Source organism: Anser cygnoides, chromosome 7 (assembly GCF_040182565.1).
Source record: "Anser cygnoides isolate HZ-2024a breed goose chromosome 7, Taihu_goose_T2T_genome, whole genome shotgun sequence".
Classification (NCBI taxonomy): Eukaryota; Metazoa; Chordata; class Aves; order Anseriformes; family Anatidae; genus Anser; species Anser cygnoides.
The window spans coordinates 992,542-1,016,864 of record NC_089879.1 but is presented as its reverse complement, the minus strand read 5'-3'; the positions used below and the strand labels follow the sequence as shown (position 1 = coordinate 1,016,864).

General features: G+C 44.9%; 1 long non-coding RNA gene across 3 annotated transcripts; it reads right to left on the bottom strand.

Annotated features, from left to right (window-relative positions):
* Positions 1-1,651: 1,651 nt before the first annotated feature.
* Positions 1,652-18,412, bottom strand: LOC106047336 (uncharacterized). Of its 3 annotated transcripts, XR_001213686.3 has the most exons (6): positions 18,093-18,412; positions 11,140-11,222; positions 10,239-10,315; positions 9,816-9,945; positions 2,369-2,570; positions 1,652-1,786 (listed from the first exon to the last, which is right to left on the bottom strand). It is a non-coding gene; the product is annotated as an uncharacterized lncRNA (long non-coding RNA). The 3 variants fall into 3 exon arrangements; XR_001213689.3 differs by lacking the exons at positions 1,652-1,786; positions 2,369-2,570 and adding an exon at positions 5,491-6,455 and having other exon boundaries at positions 18,093-18,404; XR_001213685.3 differs by lacking the exons at positions 1,652-1,786; positions 2,369-2,570 and adding an exon at positions 6,467-7,336 and having other exon boundaries at positions 18,093-18,402.
* Positions 18,413-24,323: the final 5,911 nt, after the last annotated feature.

The following is a 24,323-nucleotide window of genomic DNA, read 5'->3' as shown; positions in this document are numbered from 1 at the left end:
GGGATTTGACTCCTCCGGTGAACCTGCTCGCTTGGAAAACAAGGTGAGGAGATGTTACAGGGGAGATGCTCTGGCTGTATTTTATTCCTTGCACATTCACATGTGCACCAAGAATTTTGGAAGGACCTACGTGGCCATAAGGGCTCAGCCTTGTTCAGTTCTTTTGTGACTACTGTCCTTCACAAGTATGTTTGGCCCATGCAAACTAGTGACAGGTTTTTTTGGGAAAACACCCCAGAAATGTACTACAAGTGCTGCTACTGCATGAGGAGCTTCAAAGAGCAGCTTGTTAAAGTAAATGTTTTCTGAATTCTTTTAAAATATTGACATTGTATTAAAAATAACACTAGAAAACAGATCACAGAAAAATTCCAGAACATAACCCAATTAGTCATGGAGCGGTGAGACAAACACTAAAAAAGTTGTCAGATAGCAGGAACAGATGGGTTCCCATACACGTTACAGTTATACCACCCAGGTGCCACCAGGTATCCCCCAGGTGCCACCAGCTGTGCATACCTGGAAGCTGGGGAACATGGGACCCGGCCAGGACCCCCATCCCACCAGCAGCACAGGGGCACTCTGGAGTCAGCTTCCAAAATTCAGCGTATAATCTGTTTATGGCACTTTATTTGGTCTGAGATAAAAACAACCCAGATACAAATGAAGACAGCTGTCAGTTGAGCTGGCCAAATGCCACTTGAGTTTCTATATCTTTTTCTCTTAAGAGAAGGAAAAAAATTCTCAGGAAAGCAAGCCAACCCTGACATTAGGCTGATACTGAAAACAAGTGTTGGCTTTCAATACGTTTGGAATGTTTCCCCTCTCCCCACCCCAAATTCTGTCAAACTTGAGATGTTATTTCCAAGGCGCATGAGCATGCACTTCCATGCCTTTGAAATACCCTTTTACACATTAAAGACAGAATTTCACCAGCATTTCTTTACTCCAAGTGGTCCCAAATTTTGGTCTGTGCCAGATGCTCTCACCTCTTGCTGTCAAGCAAATATGCCAACTTAAACAGTTGTTTCTTCTCACTCCATTGTAGTACCAAAGATTCTTCAGGCCAAATATAATGCTGCCTTATGCTGTTAAAATGCCCTGGTCCCCAGATAGCACTATAATAACAGCTGATGCTCAATGCCATGGTGTCACCTGATGCTCATGTCAGAGAGCCTGCACTGCCTGCACTTTCTTAACCAGCAGTGAAATGAAAAGGTGGGTTTAGATAGGAAGAAAATAATTTCTCATTAAGAAAATAGATGGGGTGTTAAAAAACTGGAGTAATTGCAGTTACACAGGATGGACGCAGAGCTCAACTAACTGAAAAATTGGCCATCAGTAAGCGCTGAACCCCCAAATACCTGTTTGCTCTGATAACAGCTGTGCTGCCCAAGGTTCACTGAGCCAGATGGGAAGACACAGATGCTGAAAAGCCAATGTAACCTCTCAAGTAGGCAGCAGGGAAAATGCAAAGAAAAAAAAAAAAGTTGTCAATATTAATGGAACATCAAAACTTCCAGGAACATCGTCACCAGGTGATCAAAAGAAAACAATGAGACAATATCCCCTGCCAGTAACGAAGCTGCAATAAATGCGAGAGAGCAGCAGGAGTTATTGATTTCCTGCTCTCCTACCTGGGGACGTCAGCTGGAACAGCACAGACCAGAGTTGTGTTTGAATCCATAGAAATAACTCACCAGTGCTCTTCTGAGACCCAGCGAGCCACAGAAGGACATGCGTGGCAGCTCTCCAGCATCACGTTTCAGCAATAGTCACCTCGCTTCTGTATCAAAACAGCAGCAGATACACCTTATCGTGCTGACCTCATTACCTTTTTTTTAAATGCTCCACCACTTACTTGCACTTATATCCATTTCCTTCTATGAAATGGAGATGCTGTAAACACATGAGAGAAAGCAAACCCTTGAAAAGTATTATCTGAGTTCCACCAGCCAGTTACTACTGGCAGGTTGCAAGTTTATGGCAGAAATATATTGGGTGTGTTTTTATTTCTTCCCTTGCTAAACAAACAAACAAATAAAACCCCAATGTTTGATTCCATTCTAGCAAGGAGACAAAAAAAATAAAAATGAAAGGTATAGCAACAGGTTGATTTCAGCTGGGAGGAGCACTGCCAGGGGCTGTGCAGCGCAGCTGTGGCTCTGGAGCCCAGCCGCAGCCGTAGGGGTATGGGAACGGGGCGGTGCGAGGGATGCTGCCCTTCGCTGCAGCTGCCAACACCTCTCCGCACCCTGTCTTTATGCCTATACAAAAATGTTTATTCTGGACTAAATTATCTGAGGCATGACTTATTCGGCAAGTCCAGTTTGAGATACTTTATCAAAAAAAAAAGTATTGTCCTTACCTCTTATAAACCCAAGCTACAGCTGTTCCGCTGATAGCTGCAACGTCAACGCCTCATCGATGAACCGAAGCCAACGCAGGCCCAAAGGCTCCAGACCGACGGGACCAAATCCCCCACAGGACTGGTGCCGAGGAGCAGAGGCAGCTTGCCCTTGCCTGGGCAGCCCCGCTCCCTGCAGGCGATGCTTCGCGGGGCGCAGGAGCTGGAGAAGGAAAGGGCACACAGCTGGGCTGCCGTCCTGCACGGGGGGCACGCAGGAGGGATCCTTCCAAGGAGGAGAAAGAGTAAGTCCTGAGGTTCTTGTTTTAAAGCTGAAATGAGTACTGTGCCTAAGCATGAGCAGTTGGTTGGAATCAGCAGAGATGATGGTGCCACTCCAGCAACACTCTGCAATTAGCTGTGCCACGTCCGCAGCAGTGTTTGCTGCAGAGCCCACGTGCTGTAGGGTAAGGGAGCCCTTACGCTGTTGGGTACTGTATTTATAACTGCCTCATTTTAATAGACCAAGCCTCTTTTTCATTCATTTAAGATAAAATTAAGGTAAAAGCAGACATAGATTTACAATCATAGGAGGTGAGAAAAAAAAAAAAAAGTTAAATTCATATAACACCAGTGCAGCACCTCCTTGAAACCCAGGCCTGTTAATGCTTACTTTCCAAGTGTAAACCCCAAATGGGCTTCTGACAAAGTAAATAAAAGTGAATGCCTGCAAGGGGTGGGTAAACTCCCGTCCCACAGAACCACAAGACTGCAAGCTGTTAGTAACACTGCAGAAAATAAACTTAACAGAAGAAATACTACCAAGAAATTGAACAACAAAGAGAAGAGGGAGAGGTTTGCAAGAAGCTGCCTTGAGATATGCTGACAGTGAAAGCACCCGGAAGATCTTCATTTTTAAATCCTTTTTTCCCCCACTAGTGACGAGATTGATGGCAGAAAAGCAGTAATTTCTGTCCCTGTTATTTCAGGCCACCTCGCTAGGCAGGGGCACAGGGAGGGCAGAGCAGCACGCCGATGCCATCGGGAGCCCTGTGCCACCTGCACACCCAGCTGAAGGCCGGGCAGCAGCTGCTACACCCCGAGGAAACCACCAGCCACCTGGCTGGGTGCGAGGCCGAGCCCATGCGGAGAGACTCAGCCTGCTGCCAGAGCCTCCAATTTTCAAAATAAATTGTTTCATCACTTCTGTTATCAAGTTTTGTTTCGTTCGTTTGTTTCACTTTAGGTGCTACTGAGAGAAAGAGAAAAATCTGATAGGGGTTTCCAGAGACTACTGCTTGGGTGAACAGCCAGCCTGGAAAAAAGGATGGGTCAATCTCCCTCTGTGTTGTTTTTTGTTTTTTTTTCATCCACAGAAGCCAGACACCACTTAATAGCTAATTTAAGATGAAAAACAATCCATATATCTCATCATTCAAACCACATTCCTACGGAGCTGTTAAAGTACTCAGGCACCTAACCCCTCAGGGGCTGGAGTACTTTTACACACTGGGAGCTCTCAGTTTCTTGCTTTGGAGAGAAAAAAAACTAAGAGCAAAGTAAAATATGGTTCTAAAGACCCTTGTCACATCAAATGCTTGGGACAGTACCACTCAAATGCATTGGTGCCTTTTTGCTTTTGACCATATTTTCACAAAAATATACTTTTCCAGATAATGTGAAAACCCAGTCTTGAAATATTCTTGCCATCTTTAGTGCCTAAGATCTATAATGAAGACATTAGCATCTGCTAGATTAATGTACAAAAGAAAAAATCAACTCCCACTAGATTAATTTGAAAAAAAAAAAGAATCTGTACATCTCCCTTGATCCGACACGTGGAAGCGTCCTAGCAGCGTGCCCTGCCGGCAGCAGTCGGGGTGCCCCCAGTGAGCCTCATGCACGTTGCTGGTCCCGTGCCCCCCCGGCTGCCCCCCCAGGCTCGGGGGTTCCAGCTGGACCCCAGCCCCCAGCTGCTTTGGGAAGGAAATGAATAACCTTTTCTAACATTACTTAGGTACCCAAAAAGGAGCAAACAGACACAAATTAACAGAGAAGCGCACTTAATGCCACAGTTGCTCGTGAGTCACTTAGCTTACTGGCTTTTCCACTGTCAGTCCATTGAGCCCTGTGTCCTATTGTGGCATGCAGCAGTGCCTTCAACAACTTTGAGAACCAGAGGAATATTTAACGTAGACTTTGACCAGAAGATTCAGCTCGAGCAACCCCTGTCCCATCAGGCAGGGAGCGCGGTGCCAGAGAAGGGGCACAGCCCTGGTCTGCCACCGAGAAACTTCTCCTGCACCCATCACAAGTTTCAGCAGCCTCAGACAAAGAAAACCTCACCAAGAGCGGCTAATTCAGGTCATTCAGATGAATGTATATTAAAAACACAGAGATAGGTTTCAAAAGTCTGATTCAAAAGCCAAAGTATAAATTAAACGCTTGAGGAAATATTATTTACACGTCATGTTTTCAGAGAGCAACAAAGCACTGTTCTAAAATGATGTTTCTAACCCCTTTTGATAAACTGCATATACAAAGAATAAATTTAAAGTTAGATCCATGAAGGCTGTCAAAAGCTACAGCGTTTATTTACAGGAAAGAGGAACAATATTTTGACTTCTCTTGAGCAACCTTTCAGGAAGGGGACCTTTCTGCGACTTAAATGTACAAAGAAATGCCACATTAGTCAAAGGTCTATTTCCCCACCACAACAGGAACATTACTTCGTAATGACCTCCAGAAGGCCTCTATTTTTCAGTGCGGATTGGATGAGGTGTGAAGTTACAGCCACTGCCAGCATCAGCTGGCCATGTCTAAGCAGCAGCTCAGAGGATGCCTTTTCCTCTGCAAAGCCATTTCTGGTTCATCTTCTGGTATCCACAGTGACAGATTTAGCTATGTTAGGACGGCACAAAACACCTGATGTGAAATGGAGTGATTTTCTTTTGTGCTGCCCTGAGGGAGTACTCCGCAGCCCACGCAGATGCTCCCCACGAGGGCAGCCCCAGCTGGGAGCTCCACAGCCAGCCCAGCGTCAGCCCACACCCACCCATCGAGCAATACCCAAGTGAGAAGATGAGAAATGGCCTCAAGTTGCTGCACCAGGGGAGGTTTATGCTGGGCATTAGGAGAAATTTCTCTACCAGAAGGATCGTGCGGCACTGGAACTGCCCAGGGAAGCAGTGGAGCCACCATCCCTGTAGCTCTTCAAGAAACACAGATGTGCAACTTCGTAGCATGGTTTAGGGTCAGACTTGTCAGTACTAGGTTAAGGGTTGGACTAGAGGATCTTAGAGATCTTTGCCAGCCTGGGTGATTCTGTGACCACCAGCTCGCTGTAGGCACTCAGCACAGCTGGATAGACGTGCTGCACAACTCCTAATTTGTTTTATTCAGTTTGCAGCAATATTGATCTATTTGTTGAAAGACTAAAGCTTTTTTTTTTTTTGTGGTTCCCAAGGGGTTAGTTTGGTAGAATTATTTTTTTTTGTTAGGCTTGATTTTTTAAGACACGATCTGAGATACCCTGCTTTTATTTTGTGTCTCCTTGGCTTCAAATAAGCCTTGCACACACATGCAGCAAGAACACTAACAGCATTTATTTCCATCCCCAGTCTGTCACTGCCACTTTCTTTCAAGCCTTTTCCCCAACCTCCTTTTTATGACTGTAATCATGTGATTACTCTATGGTGCATTGCTGCTGCATTTCAGTGAGATCGTAGAGCTGTGCCTTACTCGAAGCACACATCCACACACAAGCATAACTTACTTGGTATCCTCATCCAGGAGAATAAATCCTATCTTATCTGAAAAGCATGAGACTTTTCCTTTTTCTCATTTTTCACTTAAACAATCACCTCCAGTCATCCAGCTGAGGTTAATCCACTCCAAAGGGGGGTGACCATGCTGCAGAACCACTGTCCCAGAGTGATGTGATCAGCAGAACAGAATGGTTGAATTAGCATCTGATGAGCTGTGCTAACATGAATTACAGGCTGTGCCTGCATCCCAGCACATCCCTATTTTGGGCTCAGCAGGGCTCCAGTTCCCTGGTGGGTGGGCTGGCTCAGGTTTCAAGCACTGCTTAACTCGTGGCTTTCATCTGTAGGCAAAAGTTAGCAGCAGTACTAAGACTATGGTTTTGCCAAAGGCTTCAATAAAAACATGCTGCCACTCTTCCTTCTTACCCCAGACATAATATACATTTATTTTGTAGCCAGCAACACTTTAACCATGACTGCTTGGAGTCTACTGGCTAAAAGTTGAAACTGATATTAAGTTCACAGTACCTGCAAACAGATACTGGAACCTGGGAAATAAAGATGCCAAAAGAGGTGGTTTCAGGACTAGTCCCACCATAAATTCTAAAAACTTGTGAGAATAAAAGGAGTTCCTTAGAATATTCCTTATAATACAAAAGTATTAAATTTTATTAGACTTTGAAAAGACTTTAATTTTACCTTTCAATGTTTACTGGGAAAACACCCTTGTGCTTCAGGAGCCTTAGCACTTAACAGCAGAACTTGGTCATTTATCTTCAGTAATGGCCCACCCCACTGTTCTAGTTTCTGCTTGGGTAATATGTTTATTGCAGCTTGGTGGAGTGCTATGATTTATTTATGTTATAACCCTAGTACTAATAGATATGAATGAATGGGAACCAGAGCAACGCACTGATGTGATCTTCTAAACAGCACTGCCAACAGCCATCCTTCATATCCAGACACGACGTAGAGTTCTGCTGCTGCAATAACACTATTTTGGAAATAATCTTTCTCTATAGTAATTTTCAAGGAGCTGAACTGATCAAAGGGAATTTTTAATTCCATCCTGCAAACTCAGACTTCTCACAACCATCCCCCTCTTGGGTGACAGCAGTGAAGATACAACATCCCTGAAGGGATACGGGCAGACACGGCATCTCTGGAGGAAACAGGTGTTTCCATACTGGTTTTTCCTTCAATATGCCAGAATTCTGAAAATCTGTTGGTGAGAAATTAGCACTTAGACAAGACTGATAGTGTTGCTCTTGTCACTATCCTCATCAGCAACAAGAGGAAAACATATCTCTAAAAATAAAAGATACAAGAGTTTGAACTGAGTAGCAGATACTTTAACATGTGAAAGTCTCCTTAATTTCTTTAACGGAGACGGATTTTACCAGGAGCATTTAGAAGGCTGGCTGTTTACAGCACTGGCATTGTGAAAGATGTACAAGTCTCCATTACCCCAATCCCTGCATTCCCTGTTTTAAAATGTAGGTCTAAGACCCACATTTTGGACACAGGAGCTAAGTACCCAGTCTCCAGTCCATTTTACAATCTCACTTCTCTTTCCTCCACTTTTCTAGTTTCACAAGTACATGCTTGAAGTTACATTTCTGTTCCAGATAAAAAATACCTCAAAACCCTTTCATAATTCTGCATATAGGAACTGTTGCTGCATCAGAGCAAAAACTGCATGTAGCAGCTGAGCCCCCTGTGTGTTAGCAGAAGCATGGTAGGTCTGCATTTCCCAGGCTGGAGCCATGTAGGATCACACACAACACTTGGGAACTGGCGATTGCAAGGCAACATCTTCCCCACTGCAGCAATCCCACATCTGCCTGCTAATAACATGACAACACTCTTGATAACAGAAAGCTGCCGTGAGACATCCACAGCCATCCCAAAACTGGGAGCGACTTGGTAGGAGAAAGTGGCAGAGCTACAGTTCTGCTTTGGAAACCCCAGTGGATTCCAGGCTGCTAATGTGCTGTATCATTAAGACAGAAGGAAACACTTTTTTTTTTTAAAGCAGCATGACTTTCAGGTGATTGTACGAAGTAATTCAAGCTCTATTCCTTTGTCTCTTGACATTTTATATTGTGCTATCTCTTGACAGTGACAAAAGTGAAATATGGCTGATGTAGACCATAAATTAATATAAACGAGCCTTATACAAATGTTCAAAATAAGAAGTTTGCCATCTTTTTATGTCATGATTTATAAGTTTTACTTCCATTGTCACTCTTATTCAATATGCTCAGACTTGAACTCCAGAGAGGTCTGTGCGCTCTCCAGAGCGATGACAGGAGGTAAAGAACTTGAAATTATCAACAGACTTGCAACATCTACACTCGGGGGGGTTACAGAAGCCGCAAAACATTTGGCTTCACTTCAGTGAAGACTTATTTTATAGCTTTTAGCAGTAAAACTCATGAGCAAGAGATAAGCTCAGTTCCCCGTCCGGTTAAATACCCAGGGAAACCGAGCAGCAGCTCAGCCCGCAGCCCAGGGGACACCCCACGGGAGCGCTCTGACAGGCACAGGGCCCTGCAGCTCCTGCAAGCGTGAAGCTTTGGGTTTCAGAGGGCTTAAAGCTCGCGGTAAAATCTAAGAAACAATCACAAGGAGTAAGTTCATCTCTTTACAGGGAACACACAGCCTTTTCCTATCTTCCCCTAGCACAGAATATTTTATTTCAGCACAAGACTATTCTATTAAGAAGGAAAGGGCAGACGAATCATTTGGGACCGGATTTCTTCAGTACATTTAGGTGCCAGAAAGTGGCTCTCGTTAAGAATCAACTTTAAATATATTCCCCAAGACCGAGCAAAGCTGTTAACCACCTTTTTTCCAGGACTGTTAATGTATCTTATGGCTAAGTGGAGCACCCGTGCTGCCCTGTCACTTCTCCTCCTGCCCAGCCCCGGGGACCCGGAGGCCTCCAGGCGGGCACTGGGGGTCCCTTCCCCGGGCAGCCCGCGGGCAGGAAGCACAGCAGGCCCAGGGGAGCGGGTGACAGGCTGAGTACTCAGGCAGAAGAGACATGAGGGCTGTTCTACCATATTTCATTTTAGCAATTTCACACCAAACTGTTTTGCAATGAGGAGGAAGAAGTGAAGGAAAACAAACAACATACCCTCCCCTCTGTTCATGTTTTCTTGCAACTTTTGGTGGAATACGTTTTGAGAATGCTCAATGGCCAAGCCTGTTGGGTAAGGACCTCGCTGCTGGATCCCTCTGTCTGAGGCGCACCCTCTGGAGCTCGGGGAAGAACGCAAAAGCAGCCGAGACATCTCTGCAGCTTAGCACAGCTGTCTCTAAGCAGCAGCTAACCAGATGCTTTCAGACCACGCGTTCAGCCACATATATTGGGATTGCAGCTCACTCACGGACACGCTGCTGCCCTTAACTTCTCTGCAGAAGCACCAATTCCCCGCAGGCTGCAGTGGTCTGGGGCAGGTGCTTGCAGCTGAGTCCTGAACCCACAAACACGCACACCTCGGTTCAGCTCCACATCAAGCTGCTTGCAGTTTTACTTCAACAACTTTCTGTTTACTAGTGTGCCAACACTACACTGCACTTCATTTAGGCCCAGATTTTACCCTTAGCATGTGCATTTTGGACAAACCAGGCATACTGATAACTTCCGGCTGATGAAGTGCTGCAGGAGCCATCCTTGTACACATCCCACATACCTGATGTGAAATGAAGCAGGCTTTGAACTTCAAGCACAAGGAGGTCATCCAGAGCCACAGGGGTGCCTTAGGGGCAGGCACAGCCAGCAACGCTGTGGATGACAGCGTACGTCATTAAGGGTCCTGAGATCTGTCAAGGACAGGAAAAGCCTAATGCCTCACCGCTTAAAACTCTTGTTCAGCTCAGATTTTTGTTTGTGGGTTATGTTTTGGGTGGAGTTCTTTTGTTTGGTTGGTTTTGGGGGGGGGGGGGGGTGTCTTATTTTGTTTTTAAGACTTCTCAAGGCCCAGAACCCTGCTTCAGCCCAACCTGGGGCAAGAAGAGGCTGTACCAAAACCTCCAAAGTTCATCAGAGCTGCACATGTCAGGGCAAGTGTGATTCAACATTTGAAGAAACACAGAAATGCAGAGGACAAACTTACCAAGAACTGTTTAGCAGCAGTGCACATAAATGGGCAAAGCATTGTTTTGACAGCCCCGTTAATGAGAATAATCATTCCTGAGAGAAAAGGAGAAAATGCTACCATGAGAATATGCAATCAGACATGGAAGACAAATTTTAGCAAAAGTTTTGTGTTGCTGAAGACTTCAAGAGGAATAGAGCAGTAGGACCTCATGGCACCAAGAACGAGACCAGGCCATCCCTGCACCAGCACAGAGGGACATTTGGCATGGGCTTCCTAGGGCAGCCACACGGGATAGCAACAGCTTATCCATCAAGTGCCTTGACAAGTTAGTGCTATATGTCCCATATTTTCATGTCCTCCCAGCTATGTCCGCTCCATCCCAACCCATTTTGCACAAGCATAAGGAAAGCTCCCGTAAAAGTCTCCTGCAGGGGAGGTCTCAATTTGCACACACAGGAGCCGTCTGCTCAGCTCCTAATGCAAACCCACACCTGCGTGGGGAAAGCTCACATCCACTACAGCACCTGACAATCACACCTGCTGGGGAAGGTATATTTGTATTTTTTTGTATTTTATGTCAAGTAATAATTAGATAAATCAGAAAATCCCATGATCAGACACCAGAGTCAGAACTTCTGTGCTAAAGCTACAGCTGTACGTCTGCTCCTCAACAGGGGATCCTCTCTCTCTGCAGAACAGGTCTCTCCGTACTCACATCCTGGAGGATGCAGGGGCTGGTTAGTATGGAATTCAAGGTCCAGGTTCACACCTGAACAAGCGTGCATTTGGGCATAAAGAATTAGGGGAACTTTTTGAAAAAAAGTAGCAAGTTTTAGGTACTATAAATGTTAGGCAAGCATTGAGAAAGGACCTCTTAAACCATGGTTTTGAGCTTGCACATCAGTGATGTACTCACCTACATCTTCATTGGATCAAGTCTGCAATCACTATCATTTGCTTTTGAAAATCTGCCGCTCTCCAGGAATGGACATCATAAATCTGAAGTAATAAAACAAGCAGGCAAAGGGAAGCAACATACCATTTGTACATATTTGCTGTATTTTACTTAAATTAGTTTTACCTTTGTGGCTATTCCAAGTTATTACACCATCTCTAGGTACTTTAATAACCTTTTCATGGAAAAATTAGTCTCCTCATACACCAGTTAATGTCAAAACAAGGTGCTTGCAAATCTAGGCTTGTTGCCTGTTGAAAGCAGTAACAGATGTCCTTTCTGATCATTATTTGTTGCACATATGAACCAGCTACTGAGAGGTTCTAAATCACAGATGTGTTTGTTTGATGCTTCCATTTCATTTGGAAATACTTCTATTGGCCAACTGCATAAGAACTGATTTTGCAAAACAGATGGAGATTATTCTGCTGATCACTGGTTCTTAGTCATAGTTCAGAATATTTTCTGTGCTGTTCCTTTGAAGTATATTCATGCAAAACAACCACATTAAAAACCCCTCCAACATTAAAATATAGTAAAAGTTCAGCGTTAGCCCTCAAGAACTCCAAAGAAAATCAAGGATAAAGCTGGTTTTCTTGCTACTCCACTTTGATGTTCTAGATGAAGTGACATGAAGAGGTGCATTCTTACTTTGAGACAGACACCTCCCGTGGAAAGAAGGCATAGCTCATGCACAGCACTAGGGTAGAATGGAGTTTGCCTGTGCTCCATTTTCAGCTGTGAGCATAGGTGGAAGCAGCAGAGATTTTGATGGTAGGAAAGGGGCTGCTCAATGCAGATTAGAGGATGTAACATACAGTATGGTGACTGGGGCCCTACCCCCTAAAGCCTTGCTCTTGAGATCATTTTAATACCCAAAGTCTTTATGAGGTCTAGAGCCATCTGAGTATATGTAGAATAAAACCTGAATTTTGCCCTGAAGAGCTTAAACAAAACAGAGGAATTAGCATAAGACGCAGAAGTGGAGGGAACACTAGGATTAAGAGGTAAGAGTAATAAGACTGCAATGTTATGTCTTAAATGCAGTTCTAGTGGATCCAAGTTGTCTGTTTTTAAAAGAAAAATGCAAAATGATGGTGCCTCAGGAACAAGCTGCCAACAAGTAGGAAACAAATGACTAGTAATAGGAAGAGTGTGTACCTGATAATTGTACCTTTGCATTTTACAGCAGAATCTGAGGAACAAGACACATAGCTATTGCCTAGACAATCCATATGAATAAATAAGTATCAGCCACCATCAGCAGGAGGCTTGGTACCTGGGAGAGTGGCTGGAGAGCAGGCACCATGTGCACAGCAGTGTTTTTTGGAAGAGTAGCTGGAACAAGTTTTATGTTGATTCATAAATGTGTCATTTTTGGAGGGAGGCAGGAAGATGTGTGAGAGCAGAGACGGCAGCACAATGAATAAATACCAGAAGTGTGGGAGACGGGAGCACAGAGAGAAGGGAGAACACAGATAAAAGTTCAGAGGAAGAGAACAGCGTGGATGAAAAACAGCAAGGAACAGGGAAAGGGGGAAATGAAAGACATTTTTACAGTTACAGAGAAACAATGATAGATTAAAGCCTGAATAAAACCAGCACTGACATGGCACTGACAGAGGGGAATGATTTGAAATGGAAGCACTAAAGAAACATCTAAATTGCTTTTACATTTTTCTTAACAAGTATCTATGCAAAATTATCCCTCAACCTACGATCATTAAATTTGTTAACAAGGGTGAAGTTAAAGGGAGGCGGAGGCAGAAGAAATAAGAGTGGAAACAGCTCCAGCTATACTGCCTCTTCTCTAACCATATGTAGTCCATACTGGATGAAGCTCTCCTCTCCTCTTCCCCCATTTCATTTCTCCGTCGCATCCTGTGCTCTGCAACCTGCTTGAAATCCCACTTGAAATTCTGCTCTGAAATCTGCTTGTATTGGCCCTGCAGTCTTTTGAAACTTGAATGCAAATTAAACCATCTGTGTGGAGATGACGAATTCCACTCTCCTCCAGCAAAAGCTCCCACATGACAAAACACTTGGTATCCTGCCCTGTAAGATAGTGGTTGCCCAAGTAATTGAATTTTCCTGATGGCCCAGGCTAAAATACATGGCCAAAAGTCTCTGTCAACCTTTTAGCAAGTGGACAAGCACAGTGAGCTGCTTGGAAGGAGAGCAAGACATCCTAATCCTCCCTGGACAGAGACTCAAGCTAGATAAGACCAAGCCAGCCAGCGTCGATGAGCATCCACCATCCATCTGAGCTTCAGGCTGGCACCATGGCTTGGGGAAGGTGGGAAGTTGATGCTTAGGGAGGGGTGGTGTGCTAAAACAAGGTCTGTGAGCTCTCCTGCTCCCCAGCTGATTGATTTCTGACAAAAGCTTATGATAAGGCAACAATAAACCAGACCAGAAGCAGTCCTCAAGATATGCTTGAAAGACAATTAAAATGTGGCAAAATTTGTTTAATACACAATTTCAGCACTACAAAGGAAATTCCAGTTATCTGAATTGGAAAGTTTGTCACAAAGCAGAGAAAAGTCTACCATAAACCCTACAGAGCACAGCCCAGTAGTATTAGACTTCAAATACAGTATTTCAGATGTCTTTTTACACCAGCTTATTGTCTGTTTCCTTAGAAACAGGAACCAGCAGCCACAGGCGAAGGAGTTGAAACTTGTGTTAATTTTAGCTGCTGCTGTTTGTTCCAACTTTGCTTCCATTTTCAAAGAAACACAAAAGTATTGTAGAATTGGACACTGCCATTTCATAGGACATGTGCAAAGTTTCAGTCTTTAAGCTCTGAACTTATATCAAGCCTCTCTATTCATGAGGTGGTCCGTGATATGTTCCATAATAGGCCCATTGCTCCAAACTGAGCTCAAGCTCATACAAGCCTCTCACATGTAACTAATGGCCTTTACTCAAGATTTTTAAAGGATGGTAATGGGTTGCCTCTCAAAGCTTTGTATGCAATGCCCCAAAGTCAAACCCCATGAAATTACATCTCACCAACTGCTTTACCACTGTTCCCGTGATGGAGGATTAGAATTAACCAAATATGCATATATTTATATATATATATATTTACTATAACCAGCTTTCATTCATACTATTTATACTAATTACAGACCACCTAGCTCAGCACATTCTAGTGTCAGTGGTGCTTTAAAATTCATGTCCTTATTTTTGTCTTTATTTCTTACTGTTTGCTTCACACTTGTTTTAAGTCGATTGTTCTTTCTTAGCAGGCATAGCTTGAACCTTCAATAAACCTTCAATACAAAGTGTCAGCACTTTGCTCCATTAAGCTCCATATTATCCTCATCACCACATATTTAGGGCTCTGCTAAATGTGTGACCTGTTTTGATTTTTGCAGGCTTACCCTCTCTTTTCTTTAGCACTACTGCTACTTTTCAGGCTAGCTCATGCTTCCTGTTGCTTCTGCTGTGTAAACTGAAAGCAAAATAGGATCTCAGGTCAAAGGAGCATAGCTGGAGAGACCCCTTCCAGAGATACTGAATCAGTGGTACATAGCTTTGTTTTGACTCAGCTGATAAAGAGCACTTCATTCCTGAAAGCAGTCTCCGCTAACCAGCTTTAGCTACCAATCATCTCATCTTAGGTATTTGTTCCATAGGGTGAGTTTGTTCTCTGGTAATAGCCCTGTAAAACAAGGACAATCCCACAATTAGGGCAAGGCAAGAAATCTCAGGTAACACGTGTGGGGTGCATTATATAAAAAATATCCAGGTGGAAGTACAAAGGAGCTGTGGACTCTGCTCAACCCCAAACACGCACCATCGCACTGCACCGCTCGTCCTGGTGGTGCCTCAGAACTTCCCTGTGTAGGCAGAAGTTCGGAGACTTCTGAAGGCAGATCCTGGGCTGAACCCATCTGGGCTGAACCCATCTGGGCTGCCAATAGGTCTGTCCTCAATCTGTTGAGAGTTTGTCCAAGTGATTTAATTGAAGCATTTCATGCTCAAAGCATTTTGCTAAAGCTTTGTTTCCTCTGATAGCTTTCTAGCTCAGTAGTCAGTATGTAGATTAAAATTTAATTTAACTGGCTTAATATGTTATGGCCAACTGATTTTTTTGACAAAAATTTTATACCTATCAGACTGATGGTTCAGGCTGGGAAACCTTAGGAGATCTATAGTCCAACCTCCTGTTCAAAGTGGGATCAAAGCTGAACTCAGACCAGGTTAGTCTCAGCTCTGCCAACATGGGTCATGAAAAAAATCTAAAGATGAAGGATAAGTTAGGAAAATAATTTTTTAATTGCTTGTTTTATGGTAAGTGATTACTTTAAATTCAAAATGGTGGGGGGGGGAGAAGCCTTTCTAAACTGGAAGTGTGGCCATTTGTACACAATTTTTCCACAAACAGCAAAAGATGTTTGTGTGCTGAAGAGCTGCTATTGGTTTTATGTATAGTTTTGTGCATGCATCCTGCAAAACATTCATGCCATGGTTTCCTGCAGGCTAGACAGAACACCTAAAAACAATATACAGAGAAGGGCACGAGACAAAGCTGAGGGTTACAATGGGAGAATCGTAGAATATCCTGAGTTGGAAGGGGCCCACAAGAATCAAGTCCAACTCCTGGGTCCCCAAAGGACCACCCACAAAATCAGACCACATGTCTGAGAGCATTGTCCAAACACTTCTAGAACTCCAGCAGGCTTGGTGCCGTGACCACAGCCCTGGGGATCCTGTTCCAGTGCCCAAAGAGATTAAGAGGTATTTAATTCCTGCAACTGAAGTCTACATGAGGAATTTGAAAGTACTCTGGGGGTTAGGATTCAAGAAAACAAAGACCTTCTGGAAGTAAATGCATTATATTATCAGGTAATTTCTCATGTAAACTATCAATTACTGAAGATACATTCACATTCATATTTTTCTTTATGCTCCATCTTTTCTACCTCACCATGTATTGTATTTCCAGTTGTTCTCAAAATGCTTTGGCATCTATATTTAGGTTTTGTTGTGTCGAATTTTGACTAGAGAGAGAAAAAACAAGATGTAAATACTTCTGAGATGCCACTTACTCCCACTTCCACAAAAAAATCCTATAGCCCTACCTACAGTACTCTTACAAATTTTCTCACACAGATCAAATAGGATGAATGTGCAGACTGCAGACCAGTAAGTGATTGAACATCATTATCCAGTCATCAGTGGTTGGAAATATCAGAATATCAAGATATATTTTTTTATGGATACATTTTTACAGATTTTCATAAAATAGAGGCCATTTCATGAGATCACCTAAGTGCCAGAAAGGGTAGTTCACTGCTGGTAAAACTGCATGCTTGCATCAAAGAAACAGGACAGGGAGAGATTTCTCTCCCATATGAGCTTAGGGGAGAGAGAAGTATGTGTACAGTGCAATATTCTTCAGTACTTATGGAAAAGTGACAAAATTAGCTCAGACTGGGGCAAATAAGAACAGCCTGACCAGGGAAGAGTAGAAAATCAGGTACAAAAGATGGATATGAGCTTGGTAATAATGGCAAGAATAGGGGTTCATTAACGTAAAAACCACAAAACCTGCTTGCAGGCAAATGACATGATTTTGGACAACGCTTTCATGACAGCCACCAACACAAAATTTAATATAAAAACTCTAGAAATACTAGTTTCTAATGTCAGCTAGTTAAAAGTAAAGCAGGATAGAAGTACCTACTGTTTTTACGCAGTATTAGTGTGCAGTATTTTTTATAGGGATCCGTAGTGCTACAAAAGAACTCAGAGAAATCAAGCTTCAGATATACAAGATCATTACATGGTCTTTGCTGTGTGCCTTGGAGACCCAACCACTTCGTAGAAAGAGGAAAATTGAGTTGACTTTCCATTAAACAGAAATGGATTGTTGAGCCTATTGAGTCATTTTAAATTTACAGAAATGTGAGCAAGAAAAACATGGACCTAAGAAGTTTACCCGACAAAAGCGAACTGCATAATAAGTACAATGCTCTTAGCTAGAAAGGTTACAGTGACCTACTTAGTGCTTGGGAGGGAAGGAAAGATATTTCTGCCCACCGGGAGCACAGTTTGCCACAACATTTTCAAGAAGAGTGCAAGGGATAGGTGATGATACAAACAGTCTGAAGCTAATAAATGGTTATGTAAATACTATGAACAGCCAATACCCTTGTGTTTGAATAACATGGTGAAGAAAAGATATGTACAATAGCTAGAATAAGTTATAAAAAAAACTATGAAGTGCTGGGAGAGGATGGACTCCAAAGCTTTCCCCACCAGGGTCCTTCCAGAACCCCAGTTCACTTGTCTGAAGTCACATTAGTATAAACAACGATTGTTTTGATTTTAGAATTAAAAATGAATGTTCTAAATCATGAATTCATCCCTTATTATGCAACATAACTTTGGAGTATCTGGTCAAATGCCAGTTAACACTAAAATAAGGAGCTGGTAACTTGGTTGTCGTCTAAATTTAATTTGGGCAGATAGTCAAGAAGAAAATGGTAGAATTCAGGGAGAAAAGAAGGTCCAACAACACACTGTAGGCAAGGGGAAAAATCTAACAAGAGGAAGAAATGCAGCCAACCAGCAGAGACCTTGGTGGCCAGGCTGCGTGCCATGGTGGCCAGAGGCACACACGAGCAGGCTTTGGCAGAGCACTCTCCAGCTGTTCAAAAGGGAAGATGTAACATCCCAAAACCCACACATGCAATTAGTTGATGTGACCTGGCCAGGCTGCAGTAAAATAGCTGTGGGCAAACGGCCTTAACCGCTAGGATATCAACCGTGCGCACAGTGAGGGGGCACAGGTACCACAACAACCCACCAGGGCAGAATGCTCTAGCCATCGCCTCTTCCCATGCACTCACGTACTCCCCGTTAATGCTGCCCCAGTTGCCTTCACCAGCACACCACACCTCTCATGGTCCTTTGCCACTCTGCATGCTTCTGAAGAGGCCACCCTTGCTTAGAGCACCGACTGACTCCACAAGTGCCACCTCAGCTTACAGCCTGAGCAGGATTAAGGCTCCCACCAAAAAACAGCATCACTGCACAGCCCCTGCTCCTTGTGCAGAGGTAAAAAGAGGGAGCCTCTGCCCCACCTTCTTTTAAATGATGGCCTTAATTCTGCAGCTACTCCAGCTGGCCCTTCCTCAGCTGCTTGGTGCTGCCCAGCTGCAGCCAACAAGCTGCTGCAGGCACTGGCTCTCGAGTTACTTCGCTGCAGAAGTCTGTGAAAGAAATTGCGAAGGCAGAGCTCAGCTACCAAAGCAGGGATGTTCTCACTAAAGAAAAGCACGGAAAAACACCATGAAAAGATTTTGCCCCTTAAATTAAATGTGTAAATGAGAAGTTGCACTGCTGTATCCTATACATTTCTGCCATTCATAGCACAAAAACAGAGCTGCTTCAACACATTTTAGTCCTACTGTCTAATGCATTCCCCTTGCAGTGACCTTGGCCTGAGGAGAGTTTTGCAGAAAACTTGCACTGGGATGAAATCTCTGTGTCCTACCTGCAGTACAGGAGGCATTCATGAGCTGATTCAAACAGTGAGAATGAGATTTACAAGTCAAAATCTGTTAAAACAAATCTTTGCAAATTTTATTTACTGCTTTTATTTACTCTTTACAGTGTTGACACATAATATGCACTAATGACAAAATGTTTTAATAGAAGATAATAACAAATTGAGATAGCTTAGAAATAATTTTCATTCAAAATTTCCACTATCCTCCAAATTGTGCAAACTAACTGCAAAATCTCTGTAGCCATAGGAACCTTGAACTGCTAACGCTGCTTATACAGAAAAATCTACCGATAGTTTATTTGCAACTTTAGAAAGTTAAAAGGATAGAATAAAATCATATTATATATTCAAAGCTTCACAATGTAAATATGATTTTTTTCCATAAATCTTCAGAGTTTTCTAAAAGGCATCAAAATATTTTGTTCATAAAGTTTCATAAGGTTTATTTTTTTCAATAAAGTTAAAAGCAGTTTGAAACATTATTTGGAATTGCTGCATCTACATCTTCACTGATGGCAAAGTTGCTCTTTGGTGACGGCTATTCAAGAATGTGGATAAACAAGGCAAGAATTAGAGTTTGATGCAAATTTTATGGCTCCTTCTGGCTTAATGAGTGAACTCCCCAAATTCCTCAACCATATGAAGTCTACTGCAAATGCTGATGATTTTTTTAAGTGAAAGGAAAATATCATCTTATTTTGCTTTCTTCGGGCTCAGTTATAAAAACATTATGTTTCTATTAAGGAAGCAAGCAGTTGGTGTTTATCATCTCTTCCTTATCACAAATGTGATTTGAGCAACAAAGCCATTATCCAGCTGTTCGCTGGTTTCTACGTTTTCACGCTTGGTGTCTTGGTGTTTGATCTGCCACCCGAAAAGCGAGAGCTGTGACCGGGCGGCCGACGTGCGCGGGGCTGTGGCAGTGGGCACCGCAGGACCCCCACTGCTGCGGGCACAGCTCCACTTCCAGCACGGCATTCGCGAGAGAAAAGCTCCACCGTTGTTATTTAGGCTGCACAACGCTTCTCCATGAAGAAATGCTCCTTCCTACAGACCTTGGGGGCATTTTGAAGCAATTCAATAACGGCAGCCTTCAAAGTTCTGCTGAGGGTGCGTTCGCTCCTCTCCTCGCCGTGGCACCTCCCCAGCCAGCCCAAGAGCCTCGACAAGAATACTGGAATACAACGGAAGTGAAGAAAATTCAAAATGATCCAAAAAGGAGGGGTTTTTTAATCTTGTTGTGACTGGTGCGGGCTTTGTACAGAGAAGGCAGCCACAGCACTCGCTGGCACTGCCCACACCCAGGTACCCATCCTGAAGGCTCCAGCGCTGCAACAAGCGGGTGTTTCAGGAGAAGGCTGGGCAGAAAGACAGCATCACGTCATATCTGAACATTTGTAAAAGAATATGCAGATGCTTGGTTTTATTCCTCCTGCAGTCTTCAGCAGCAATGCAGGCCCAAGTAAACCCACCTCACTCTTCAGATGCCTGAAGTATGAGTTGCACCTAGAGCTGAATCAGATTTCTGTGTCCCGTGAGTGACGAGGTGTCATGTCATTACACCCACCCTTTGCATTCAGAGCTCGTTACAGCCTCCAGGCAGCTCCCAAAGCCCAGAGCCCAGGCTGCACGCGCCTTCATTCACGCTGTGCAGGTAGCAGCGCTCCCAACGCCACCCGTGGTGTAACAGCAGCACCGTGCCAGCTTCCCCAAGCACCGAGTGCTTCAGTGCACGGGGAGAGGCGGGCGCTGGGAGCGGGACCCACCATGAACTGGTGGCATGGGGTAACTTCGCTCCCCATGAGCCGGCGATGTTCCGTGGCAGCAGCACCAGGGCTGCCCGCAGCATCTCGCAGTGGGAGCAACCTCGGGTGGTTTGCAACACAGAAAGCTTCCCGGTTTCTGTGCTACAGCTTGTCAAATCCCAGCTTTTACTATCTGGTCTGTGTTAAGCATCATTAGGATTAGAAATAATAACCTGCTCCTCAGTTTAGCACACTAGCTTTGATACACGTCCATGAAGTTGACTCAATTTGTACCACGGGACTTTTAAGGGATGCTACAGTGAGGAAAGAAAAAAACAAACCCTCTCTGCTGGTGTTAATTTAAGGCATACCTTTTATTTTGTCTGACAACAGCTCTCTTCTATCAGTTTGAATTTACTTTTTAATTATGTATATTGCTTTTTTTCATGTGAAGCTCCAGACTAGAAATATGTATCTCATTATATTTTACGTTATTCAATTGACCTAAACACAAAAGCATTTTTCTTGAATACTGAGTGCTCATGTACCTTTTTAATTAAAGCTTAAAAAGCTTTTAATTAAAACAATAAATCACAGACAGCAGGGTCTATCCAAATTGTCTTGTGGTCCAGGCATATTTTTCCTTTTGTGATCGGATTGACCCACAGGGTAACAAAACAGGTGAAAATGTCTCTCACAATTAATTGATACAGTAGAAATTACTGGACTGTTCCACATCACAAGCCAAGGAGCGTGTCTGAAATAGCGCTGCTGTGACCTGCTCGGGGGCACCTGGGGCTGCCCACGCCTCCCCTCAGCCCGCGCCCTTGGCAGCAATTAAGCCTCCGCTGGCTGCTCCATCTCGCACGCCTTTTCTGCCACTCCAGCCCCAACCTCCCTTGCTCCAGCGCAGGGGCTGGACTCAACTTTCCGTGTGACGCTGCCACCCCTGCCGCAGAGCCACCAGCCCCGTCCCAGCCGTGCCCCAGCCCGGCACCCCAGCGGGACGCACGCACCAGGCGGGCGCTCAGCAGCGAGGAGGCAGCGTGCGTGCCCCTCTGGGAATCTGAGCCCGTCTGGGCAACTCCGAATCTTGCCTTAGTTCAAACTCATAAGAATACATCTGGTCCACTAGGAAAAGATGTACTAAATGCACTAACTTTGGGTAAGATGGTTTTCGGCTCTAAGATTACAAGTACTTCTCAAATTCAATGTATTCTAAATACCCAGAATTTCAGGTTTTGCGCTTACAGAACACATTCTAAAAATACACTTGGTCCTCATGTCCTCTCATGCTATATGACCATCTTCTACTCATGCAATAAATAAATAAATAAATAAATAAATTGTTTTTCTTGCAGGTAGAATACTACAGCCACTAAATTCCCAATTACATCTTCACTATTGGAAGGGAAAATATAACCTTCATCGTACCCCTGTAGATACATTATGCTGCGTTCATATTTTTAGGGAAATATTTTCAGAAATTTCCAGTTAATTTGTAAATGTACTATTGTGTTTGCAGTAGAAAATTCATTTGGACACGCCAGCAAGCTATTCAAACATGCATTCTTCAAGTTATACGTGGAAGTGTGTGTTCTACACACCAATTGAGACAAACAGAAGTGAAGCTGCTTCAGACACCAAGCAGGGGGGAGGAAACGAGCCGGTGGGAGGTGGCATTCTTTTCTTCTTCCCGGTCTCAGCAGCGATGGGCAGGAGCAGCGTGCAGCGCCCAGCGGGCTCAGCTCTCCTGCACACACTGCCCTGCTGCGCGAGCCTCCCGGCTCTGAGCAACTTTTCCAGCCAAAGGACAGGTGAGAAGCGAAACTGCAAAAAAATGATGGCAGGGTGACCCGAAGGAGAAACACAATCTTGCAGTAAAGCCAGCAGCAGACTCAAACCACTTCCTACAACCACCACACAGCAGAAGCAGGGCACACCTGCCCTGTGCCATGCCGTGCCGCTCCGTGCCACCCCGTGCCGTGCCATGCCGTGCCGTGCTGTGCACATTTCCTTTTCCTTAAGGAAAGACCTTTTCCTTAAGGAGAGGGTACTACCTCACGCCTCGTTTCCTGCCTGTTTTGGGATCTTGATCTCTAACGCATCTCCTTGAGTTTCTTGACCCCCTGCGTTCATTTCTCAGGTAACGAGCCCGGAGGAGGGAACACCTCCCGCTCCCAAATTACCAGGCACGGCGGTGGGAGGCAGCGGGACGCACGGTGCCGAGGAGGGGGCTCCCTCAGCACGGCCGGCTGTCCTGCTGCTGTGCGCTGCCCAGCTCCTCCTCGCTCCGCGTCCCCGAGCAGCTCACGGCACGGGCGATGAGAGGCCCCAGAGAGACGGTCGGGTCACGGGCGAGCAGGAGGAGGCAACTCTCACGAACACGAGACCGTGCTGTTGGAAAAGAAAAATAAGCCAAACACGGCTTCACCTTCTGTAGCTAAGGGGACTTTGGGCCTTTACAGTGTTTCTGAACAAGAGAACAAAGACAATACTTTCAAGTGGTTTTAGTTTGGGGAGAATTGTTTCATCTGAGACCCGAGGGACGGAGAGACTTTGTCAGACCACAGGCTGTAATTAAGCTTGCCATGCTCAGCTCATGAGCTTCCAAGCCTTTCCCTAGAAGAAAGAGAAGGGGAGCAGGAGAGCAGTTGTCAAGAGCAATCTGCGAACGTCCGCGGTTGTGACAGGCGTACTGCAGGAAGGATGCACAACGTGGTGGGCGAGTGCAAGTACGGTCATCCTGAGCCTGAATCTCAGGCAGCTGCAGCAGGGAGGGAGCCTGTACAACTGTTCGCAGCTGATGATGGGATGGGAAATGCTGAGTGTGCAGGACAGGGCAAGCACCGCTGACCCCCACGGGCAGGGGTTGGTGTCGGGCAGAGGCTGGCTCGTAGAGCTGCTCTAAGCAGCGCTGTCAGTGCTGCGCAGTAAGGATCTGTGTTCGCTCACTGTTCCTGACAGCTTGGCTGAATTGCCTTGTTGAAACACAAAGGATGAGCCTAAGCTGTGTGTTCAAACTGCCTGCCTCTCTGCAAACTCGTAGTTTTACCTTCCGCAGATGAGGCACATCTCCCCACTGAAAGCAAGCACACCTTCTCCCGGGACATGTTCCCAGACAAAACTCGTCCTGGGAACTGGCAGAGGCTCCCCTGGCTGCTCAGCGGGTGTCGAACACGAGCTCGAGCCGAGCACGCCATGTTGCACCCGTCGCTTTCCCCACGTCACCCCACCACATCCCGGGGGCTGCACAGGAGGAGCCCCGCAGGTCCGGCTGAACCGAGCGGGACCCCTCAGCCTGATGCGGACCTCCCCGACCTTGCGGGATGAGTGCCTCTGACTTCAGCGCCCCGCGAGACAGAACCTCACCTCCAGGGACCCGCGGTCTCTGCAGAGTCTTTTGCAGGAGATTTCCAGTGCTCGCACAGTGCTTCCTATGCGGGGATTGGTCTCCACAGGGCAGACTTTGCAGTTCGATTTGACACATGCCTTTCTAAGTTTTCCAAGAACCTGATTTTGTCTTCAGTGCCAATAACAACTGCATTACCATAATTCCACGTGTGTTTAAAAAATCAGCACACGAGTGCTATGCATAGCGCAAAAATACTGCTGAACTTAATGAAATGTGCCTCGTTTCCACTAGTGATAAAAGCCAGTAACGTTTCCATCTCTGTGAAGGCAAATAAAAATAAAAATTACATCTCTCAACCAGGTGAATGCCTCCACCAGAGTGGAGCAATAAATCCATTGTGGCTATTAATGGCACTCTACTCACCAGCCCGTGTTCCTTCTGGAGGAGCCTGGAGGTCTCTCCTGCCGCTGTGGGTGCTTTTGTGAGCAAGCCCCGGGCAAGGGAGCGGGGCGAGGTG